We start from the raw sequence: 10,593 nt of genomic DNA on the forward strand, positions 1-10,593 counted from the left end.
GCAAGACAAGGAACAAGGATAACGAACGCGTTGATTGAGGAAAACCAGTCCAATCATATTTATAAATTTAGTGAGGTTATTGCATATTTTTTATCACTATTCAGATAAAGTTCAAAATATGGTGACTTTGTTTATTACTCTTTTGATACTCCTCCAGTTGTCGGTAAAAGTATCTATGCAAATCTGTTATGGGTGAGTGAAATTGATTCTCTGTCAACGAATGCTTCAGAAAAGATTTAACGCAAACATTTATAAATGTTTATTATTCATATTTTTTCAGAGTAGATGGAACATATTGTTGTCATGGGTATAAGTGGGATCATTCACATAATATGTGTATACGTATGTATACTTTTATAAAATACCTGCAATTATTGAAATAAATTTTATATTAAGTTTGTATATTTTGATAAATGTATTTTTAGGTAATAATTATCATTATAATGATTATTTTAAGATAATAACAAATTTATCACATTTTTTAAATCATAAAATTTCTTAGCCTGTGACAAGGGATTTAATGGATTAAATTGTGACACCATGTGTCAATATCCTACGTATGGACAGGACTGTCAATCTGAGTGTAAATGTGATGTCACAGACTGCAATTATGTTAACGGTTGTATACAGCCTACAAGAAGTAAGACACATTTTCATTTATTTATTATTAGCATAAGTTATCGTTGAAGTCCATTTTATATGGACTTTGTTATTTCATATGCATCGATGATTTAAGTAAAAGCCGTAAAATGCAATTTCTTGTATTTAAACACGAGGCTTTTTTTTACAGAATATATGGTTCAATCTACAATACACACAAACGACAAGACCGTTACAGCCAGCAGTCATAGAGGTAATTAGAAATAAGTTCCTGCTTGGATCAATAGTTATTTGATTTTAGTGATTTTTAGATGTGTCAGCTGTGTCCGTGTATGTAGATTGTTTTCTTAAGAACATATATTGTTAACTAATTTGTTAATATTGCGTTAATCGATTAGTATCTTTATTAATATTAAACCTTAATATAGAAAGGGACAATCTGTAGTATGTAATCGTCATTATTATTTCTTTTTTCATTCTTTTTATCATTTGAGGCGGGGGTGAAATTTGCTTCATTTGAGGATTACATGTGTTGCTTATGTTCGTGTATGATTATAATGATTACCGTTAACTTATGTTAAAGAATAATAAATAAGATCGTGGAATTAAAAATATCAAACAATAGCAATCTTAAAGTTACAGACGGGGGTATATTAACAGGAAAAAAATTATCTTGATATAACGTAACACATTAATTGTTGTTTTATTTCAGATATTTATAATGTTACGACAGACACTACTACGAATTCAACTTACCCTGTTTATGAAACAAAGAAAACAGAACCTAAAAAGATCAACACTCTCATATTTGGTATAATAGGACTAATGACACTTTCATTTATCATATACATGATGTATCTTTACACACGAGTATTAGAGAAACGCTTAGTCAAATCAATCTCTCAGGTTAGGTGAAATAATAAAAAACAAAACTCAACCATTTTATAACCATAATCTCTTTTAAGGACAATATCCAAAAAATAAAAGTTGCGTACAGGTGAATGAAATTCCAGATTTAAATTGTTTCGATGATGCTCCAAATCAAATTCGTCAAATCAAAAATGACGTCATAATGGTTCTAGCATCATCAAAAAGACACTCTGGAATCAAATGTTAGATCTAGACCTAAATTTCGAGCTGCAAATCGTTATTTGTTGTTGACAAGATTATTTCAAATACAAACCCAACATCAATAATATTTTAATAAACAAAAGGTTGATGTTTGATTTTATCATTAGGATAGAAACGGATTTTTAATTCATTGTACTTTGACATCCAAATATGCCTTTACATCTGGTAAATTGATAACGTTCACACGAGTTTAGGAAGGTCAAATTGGTGATTTCGGCTTTTCCTCAAGATATTTGATAAGTTATTTATAAATAACAGACACTTCATTTATCTCAATAATAAATTACCCTTTAAATTGTAATGTCATGATGAAAAGTATAGCAATAGCAATATGTTCACTTAAATTAACCAAACATCTTTTGTATCCCTAACATTGTTTCATGAACGAAAGATCGAACCTTCACTTTTAAAATTTGGTACTTTTTGAGAATGCTGAAATTCTTTCGACGGTGTCACCACTTAACTTTGCATAAGTTTTCCACAGAGCCGTAATAATATTATCTGATAGAGACAGTGTTGCTCAGTCCTCGAAAATCAGAGACATAAATAACAGAGATTGTCAACTCCGCCATTATCGTGTAAATGTTACGGGACCAGCCTTACTTTGAGAACTACAAGTGCAACAGCAATCTTGTATGAGTCATTAAATTTGAACCTGATAGTGAACATGAACCTGTAAATATTTTAAGCATGTTTTAATTATGAAATATTTACAAAAACTCTTTATTTAGTTTTTAAATTACTTTTTTAAACGTATTGACTTATCACAAAGTAATGGTAATGCATTACTTTACTCATGTAATGGTAATGTAATGCATTACTTTAAGAAAATTAAGTAATGGTTATTTAATGCCCTAATTCATGAAGTAATGGTAATGTAATGCATTATTTTACAATGTAATTCACCCCGAGCCTGATTCCAACTAAGCCGGAAAACATGAACATTAACATGTATCTTTGTTCTTCAATCGATAAGATTGTATATTATATGATGTATAACTCTTCCAAAATGTATAATCTATTATAGATTTTGCAAACAATGCATTGTTTAAAATTTTAATTCAGTTTAATCAACTAAAGAGCCAACGAACGAAAAGGCAAAGTCAGACTTGTTTTTATTTTCCTTGTACAAAATTCCTTTAGAGACGAACAGCAGTCATACCGCAAGTAGACTGGAAGCCAATGAAACACCTATTTAATTTGAAAAAACATCTGTGTATAACCCGACCCGATTTTAACTTCGGCTTGCACATGAAGTTTGGTAGTATTAAGGTGAAAGATTGTCAAAATAAAATTCACAACTTTTCAAAAATGGCACATTGCGTTTGGGAACTTTAATTTCGATTCCACCATCATCTCGTTCTATTGATTAATGAGCTCGTACACCAACTGAGTCGTCAACGGCGCTGTGCATTCAGTGACGTAACTCATTCCATATTTTAACCCGAGCAAAAATATTTTGATCAATAAAACTATTTGTTTATTTTCTAAATAGAATTTTGTTTATACACAGAGGACTTAAAAAGATTTAATGCGTGTTTTTATAATACATATTTACTGAAATGCATGAAAACTTTCTGCACTATTTTCTTACGCATAGACTCAATTCATGTGTTCTACGGGTGCCTTCCGGTTTGAGACTTCGGCTGACAGTAAACCGATAGACGGGGTCACGTGACCCCGTCTAAAAATGACAGACAAAATGTGCGGTAACGGTGATAGTGTGTAGATGGGAGATAAAAAAAACTATAGACCGCAATATTTCCAATACAACCACGCAACATGCATATAGCACGGGTTATCAACTCTTTGGTACATTTAACTGGCTCGCGGAAATTTAAAGAGTTGGAAAAAAAGAGTTAGTCAGAGGTACACATACTGATTGAAAACAAACCAAATTCAAGGACAGAGTTGCAAAACAACAATCATACTTATCTAGTGAAAGTAACTTTTACCAAACGACATGTTAAATTATATCATGGCAGTTTTGTATTACCCGGTATTTAATATCAATTCTACTATACCACGAAGACAAATTATTTTTAATATAGATAAAACTATTTGATTAAATTAGTCTATAACACACATATATGTTGTATTTCAAATGCATTACTCTTAAGATTGGCAAAAGAAAAATTTAGTTTGGTATTTCGTACTTCTTTTTATATAACATGAATACGTCTCTAGGACTTGGTATCTGAAAACGACGTGTAAAAAACATCAATTATATACATTTTAAACAATCGCTTATCGTTTATTTAAACAAATAGCCATGCTATGACGTTGAATTGCTAGTATTACATAATGGTCACTATGATATTTATGTGTACCTCCATACTGCGCACTGAATGGTGTTAATGATAATTAACAGAATGAACTCTGTGACTCTTGTAGCAATGCGTAGTATTCCCAAATGATGTTATGAAACCAGGTTCATACATGTAATACGGGCATAATAATATCCAAATTGAGAGTTTAACAACAACTGACATAATTGGCGATTCTGTGTCTGCAACGATAGCTCTGGTACTCTATATTAAATCATGTATTGTGTATTCTATATATTAACCTTTGTAACCTTTTATGCCATGTATGAATGAACGTATTATGAGTAAGTGATGCCTCAAACCTTGGTGGGGGACTCCGAGACCCAGGACTCGTAGACTCAAATCCTGCATCCAGACTCTTTGATTGGCAGTTTTGACGGATTTGTTACTTTATTTAGGAATAAGCTATTAATCTTAATTGTGAACACTAAATGTTCACTCATGATCGTCGTAAATGGGCCGAACTAGTCAGAACTGTCCATCATAAGTAAAATGTTATATATACCCATGTAAAAGGATGTTGAACAGATTCCGCTTATAGAGATTCTGAGACTCTTGATTTGGGCTGCTTTTAATTGTTGTAACTATACGATCACGCTTAATAAAACCGCTTGAGAAAGAGATACTGTACTTGTCATCAATAAGTTTGAGCTGATCCTCAGTTGGATCCGTAAGACAGAAGGCTTTCATTTATTAGTATTGTAAATAATAGCATGTATTGTTTCGTTACGTTAAAATACAAACTTTTTTTTACGTAAAACGTATGAAAAATGTATGGTGAGAAAATCATAACATACTGCTAAAAAAACGAACCGGTATGATACATGCAACAAAGTCATCGTAATGTGCAAGAAACGTATCATACACTATCAATAGCGCACTGCATTGTATATTGAGGAAAATATTGCATAGAGATGATGGTATTGTTATGCTGAATTACATTTGAATTGTAATATACTCCATTAGCACATTTTATAATATTCTTAAAATAAATGCTTTTAAAAAAAAAATGACATTTTTCACTGTATGCGGACCTAGAAAATGAACGCATCTATAAAATATTAATAAGGAATATATCAAGAGCATTGATATGGTTTTGGATTACTCTTTCTTTCTTTCTTTCTTTTGTTTTTTTTTTTTTGGGGGGGGGGGGGTTATTGTCTTTCGGTTATGAATTGACACCTAAGTTAATTTAACACAATAACACAGGTATAGTTGTTTAGTTACAGACATTTCCAACGATTCAACAAGAGATATGTCCAATGAAACGACAAACCCTTCAACAAATCAAACTAATCATGTTTGTGAAACAAAGAAAACACTATCTAAAAGGATCAACACTCTATTGTTTGGTGTTGTCGAACTAACAGGATTGTCATTAATCATATTCATGCTGTATTTTTATACACGAGTACTAGAGAAACGTCTTTTGAACAGAAACACTGTTTAAAGAATTCGTAGTTGACCAGACATGAAATTTCTATAATAGACAAATAAAAACTACAGCAATATCATTGAAATGTATAACTTTTTTTCTTTTTCAGTCAAAAGTTTCAAAGTATTTTTTTTCATTAAGTTTGAAATGCGTTTCATATATCAGATTCTTTAACTGCTGATTAAAAGATAATGTAACAATCATGTGTTGAAAAAAGTTTTAAACTAGTTATTTTAATAAGTTTTGATTAGGGATGTTTAAATTGCGAAAAGTCGACATGATATAAAGTGTTTGTAATAGAGTTTTTTTAGATTGTGTGATACGATACAGACCTAATTTACCTAGTATTACTTTCTGACATGCTAATATAGACTTAACTGTATCATGATTTGATACAGGACATTCTGCATTTTCGACAGAGAAAAAAATAACACGCATATATTGCATGTATACGTCTCAGGGTGAGTTTTTACTTGTGTTGCTTTATAACTGTGACTGTGATTAACAATATGTGCCTGTCATGATATCTTCAACATGTTTGGAAGATTTTTTTTTGAATTTGGCCTTTTTCATATATTGGATCCACCATAAGGAGATGGTTAAATCATAGATTTTACAATTTAAATTGATCATAGAATTTATAATTTAAATTCCTCTAATCTTAGAAATGTTTCAAATCGGTTTCAGGCTTACCCATGAAAGACACGATCACTGGTCCTCCACGAACAATAATGAAACAAAAGATATGTCATATAAATTATAAAGCCATAATGGTTTTTATCTAATCGTCATTCTTAATCAAGCAAGTATTGATGAATTTGAAATAACACAGGTGGAAATTTATTAAGATTTTCTGGTAGGACATACTTGATCCTGTGTCTGTGTATCGTCCTATCGAGGGAGAAAGTTCTACAACTATTATTATCATATTACCTAAACAAAACATACCATTTTCTCTTTCATAAAATCCTAATGTTTTGTTTTGGTGTATGGCGTATTAAGCAAACTAAAACATTTGGCATAAAATAAACGGCAGTTTATATTATTTCAATATAAATATATAGTGGTTATTAAGCAGCATACGATACACATTTCCTACAACTAGGGAATGTTCTAAAATACATTTCGCTCATCACAATTAGTTTTTCCTGTATGCTATCAAAATGTTTTAATAGTTCATTAATTAATGCTTACATTACTGATGTATTGTAACGCGACATTATTTTCATATATATTTTCCGGTTCATCTGTCTCATGGATGACTTTCTCAAAAATGGAAATCATTACATATTTGTATGGTCAAATATCACTGCAAGTATTATTTGCTAGCTACTTATTTTAGTTGAAGCATCTAAATCAGTCAGCTTATTTTTCCATTGATAAGGAACAAGGATACTGAGAGTAATGATTGAAGAAAATATTCTGGCACATGTATAGCAATTCAAGTTCACTGGAGAGTATGCTGATGTGTTGCATTGTTTTTGTGATATTGCTTCAGATGTTTGAAACTGTATCCATGAGCATCTGTGGTAGGTAAGCATTGATAGAGATTTTCAATAACAGTTTCAAATATGTTAATTCACCCAATAATAAATATATTTTAATTGAAATATATTGTGTAGAGCGGATGGAAAAGAAGTATGCTGTGTTGGATACAAGTGGGATCCTGCTCAAAATACATGTATAGGTTTGCTCATTTTTCTCGATATTGGCAATAATTGGAAGAGATAAAATAGTTTACAATTGTGTTTGATAGAGCAATTCTCACATTATTACAAATTTTTATGACTATGAACTATATATGTATAGATTGTGACAAGGGATACTCTGGACCAAATTGTGACTTCAAGTGTCGATTCCCTCTTTATGGATACGACTGCCAGTCTGTGTGTGACTGTAATGTTACATACTGTGATCATGTCAACGGCTGTATACAGTCTTCAGGAGGTAAGATCTCTTATTATTTCATTGTACCTAGTGTCACCTATGAAATATTTGAAGGATTCAGATCGATGCTGTGATATTATTATTAGAGTTTAAGGTCAAATGAATTTTAGGGAAAAAAGTAATGTTCATCGTTATACTCTACGAATCCTTTTTCAAAACGTTTAGTAATGATAAAAATCAAATGCTAGGGTTCTTTTTGAAAAGAGATGAAATCAACAGTCGGTTCATTAAGTGATGCTTTCTTTCTAGAATATCGGATTTATTCTACAACGCACTCCGATGATAAGACTGTCGCAATAGAAGTCACCGAAAAACCCATCACTACCGACAGTAAATAATTGTTTGCTTATTTATTTCCGAACACAAATCATTTAATGACGTTTTTTATTTATCAGTCTGATTTTTGCCCTGTTTTTTTTTCTGTGCATGTTTAAGATCAAAAATTAAAGTTTTCCTTAAAAAAAATTAAGTTCATACACAGGGCACTAAGCTTATTTCGGTATGCAGTGCTTGGTTTAACATGAAGTATGATTTTTTTTTCAAAATACTATTCTGTTTTATCGACATTTTTGTTAATGTACACCCCAAATAGGAAAATGTGCATGTGTTTTCAACTAAAACCTGCTACACTGGGACACACTTTCAAGAAATTAATTTCTTAATGTGTTCAATAATAATAATTTAAATAAATTTTCAGGGTACAATTCAGACTTATAAAACCATTTTAAACGCACTAATCATCCTCATTTTTTGTTCCCGAGCCTGCATTTTGAGACGTTATAAAGACCTGCTGATGTAAACTTTACATAAGAACAAGATCAAATCGTACGTTTAAGAGACTTCATCAAATTAATTTCACATGATTCTTGTAGATATGAACGTGTCTCTTTTTTCAGATAATTTATGTAATCTGATTTCGAATTCGTTATAATTTTTCAAAAAAAAATAGTTCCCGATTTGATCGACATACTTGTATTTGAAATTCAATAATTGATAATAAACCACAGAGGCATGCATTTTAAGAATAAAGGAATGGCATATGTTGCCTCCTTGTATTTTCGTCAATATATTTGCAAAAATGTCGAATTCATACCCTATTGTAACGGAAAAGACGTATATAAATGTATATGCAATAACTTTTTTTGACAAATATTATTTACTGAAAAGCTGAATTAATTGTTATGCATTTAGACTAAATTAAAAAAGAGAGTATCCTTTTTGGATGCATATCACGATATAAATAATGGTTGTTCAGGTTATCAAATCTCTAAAAGACCGAAGGCTTTATGGAAGATTTGATCGTGTTCCAACCCGTATTTATTTAAGCATTGAATGCTTATTTTTGGATGTCGTCGGTCCTATGACACATCAAGCGGTGCAGACAAATTGAATACCGCTCGTTAGTATGGAATGCTTTAATTTTTATGTTCATACTGATTGAGTTTTTTTTGTATGAAATATTGTGTATCGCCGCTATAAAGCCATTGTTATGCTTTTCGTCAAGGATATGAAACATACATGGAAGAGCCATATTAACATGTTATTTAGTTAGCTTCTGCAACAAAAAGTATAGTGCCAGAAAATTTCTGAAGAAAACTATTTTTATTAAGAATTGGATACTCTATATATTAAAGATAGTTTTCCAAAGTACATATCAAATTGGTTATGTAAGATTGAAAGTTTCATTAAATCTTACAAAAATAAATATTCTCAAAACACGTGGAGACGTTTATGTTTGTGCTCATGGCGCATGAATAGCAAAATGTTTTCATCGAAAAATTGAATGTCGCAGATTTCCGATGCAAACATAAGGGGAAATATACACTGAATGTTAAATATATTCCGATGTACATCCAAAAATGATACCTTATTTCTTATATTTACATTTGTTGCAAATTATGACAATAACAATGTTCCATACCTTCTTTTTGTGATTGGCCTCAGAAGCCTCTTAGATTAAGATGAAGTAACAAAAAAATAGTACAACAAGGTTGCAAGTATTTGTTAATCATGATAAATAAATATGACACTACTTTTGACAAAAGAACACTAGTACTTTATTATTATAATAATGTGAAACAGGGAAGAAAATTTACTTGACCAATTAAAATGAAATGAATCTTGGCGAAATAGTACTACTTCTGTTGAAGTCGCAGAGCGGTTGGAAATTTGAGAACAAAGCGATTAAAGTTGAGTTAGGGTCTACTTAGGCATTTTCAGGGGAAACACTGGCAGAATCACATTCAAGAGCATAACGATTTTCCTCCAACATTATAGAGGAAAGCAGTTTTAACTTCTTTTTACGAAAGAAAACGGACGGAGAAGCACAAGGAGTTAAATTTGACCGTGAATAGACTAAACACGCAAGGTTTGTGATACTGAGGTTATGGTTTTGATCGTGGCTTGTTATACGAGTCTGAAATGAATTTTACCAAATTTTGATCCTTTGACAAAGTCCGATTGTAATTTTCAAGAACGCTTCGTTACGATGTCGACCATTAAACATTATTCTGTTTACAGGCCTATCTTAAATATATGAATCCTTTATACCCGCGATTAATGTTACATTTTGTAAGATAATGAATGAATAAAACTTCGTATAACAATATACAGATATGTTGGGATTTTTTTTATTTATATTTAAATTATGTGTTCATTACAATATTTAGTACGCATCACGGTGTTTTTCGTAAGTTTGATGACATAGAAAAAGTAGTGACCTAGATTATTCATGCGCTATTTTGACCTCTTGACCCATAATGATGTTATGCAGGAATAACAGCGGCTTGTGCAAACAGTCTTATATAAGAGGAAAGCATTTGCAAGTGTAAATATATGATTTTATTACCTAATCAAAGAGATTTTGTTGAAGTTTGATGATATTTGTACAATAGAAAATCAATGGTAAAAACTTATTTGTGATCTTTTTAATGGCCACTTGCTATGCGTCGACAGATCTCTAGAAATTGTGAGTATCTAGTATTAAATGTTACATATAGTCATTTAAAACTTTTCTTGTCTTCTAAACACATGTTACGTAGTATTTTTTTTTTTACTTGGGTTGTTTGATGATTTCATTTTTCTCTCTAGTAATACATATAAAATACAAGTACAAATCGCGAGCCTTGTTAAGTTAGTTGCATATATATTTTA

General features: G+C 30.9%; 1 long non-coding RNA gene across 1 annotated transcript; it reads left to right on the forward strand.

Annotated features, from left to right (window-relative positions):
• Window positions 1-322: 322 nt before the first annotated feature.
• Window positions 323-1,776, forward strand: LOC128162887 (uncharacterized). Its single transcript, XR_008240724.1, has 3 exons — window positions 323-640; window positions 791-853; window positions 1,313-1,776. It is a non-coding gene; the product is annotated as an uncharacterized LOC128162887 (long non-coding RNA).
• Window positions 1,777-10,593: the final 8,817 nt, after the last annotated feature.

This window comes from Crassostrea angulata, chromosome 9 (assembly GCF_025612915.1).
Source record: "Crassostrea angulata isolate pt1a10 chromosome 9, ASM2561291v2, whole genome shotgun sequence".
NCBI lineage: Eukaryota > Metazoa > Mollusca > Bivalvia > Ostreida > Ostreidae > Magallana > Magallana angulata.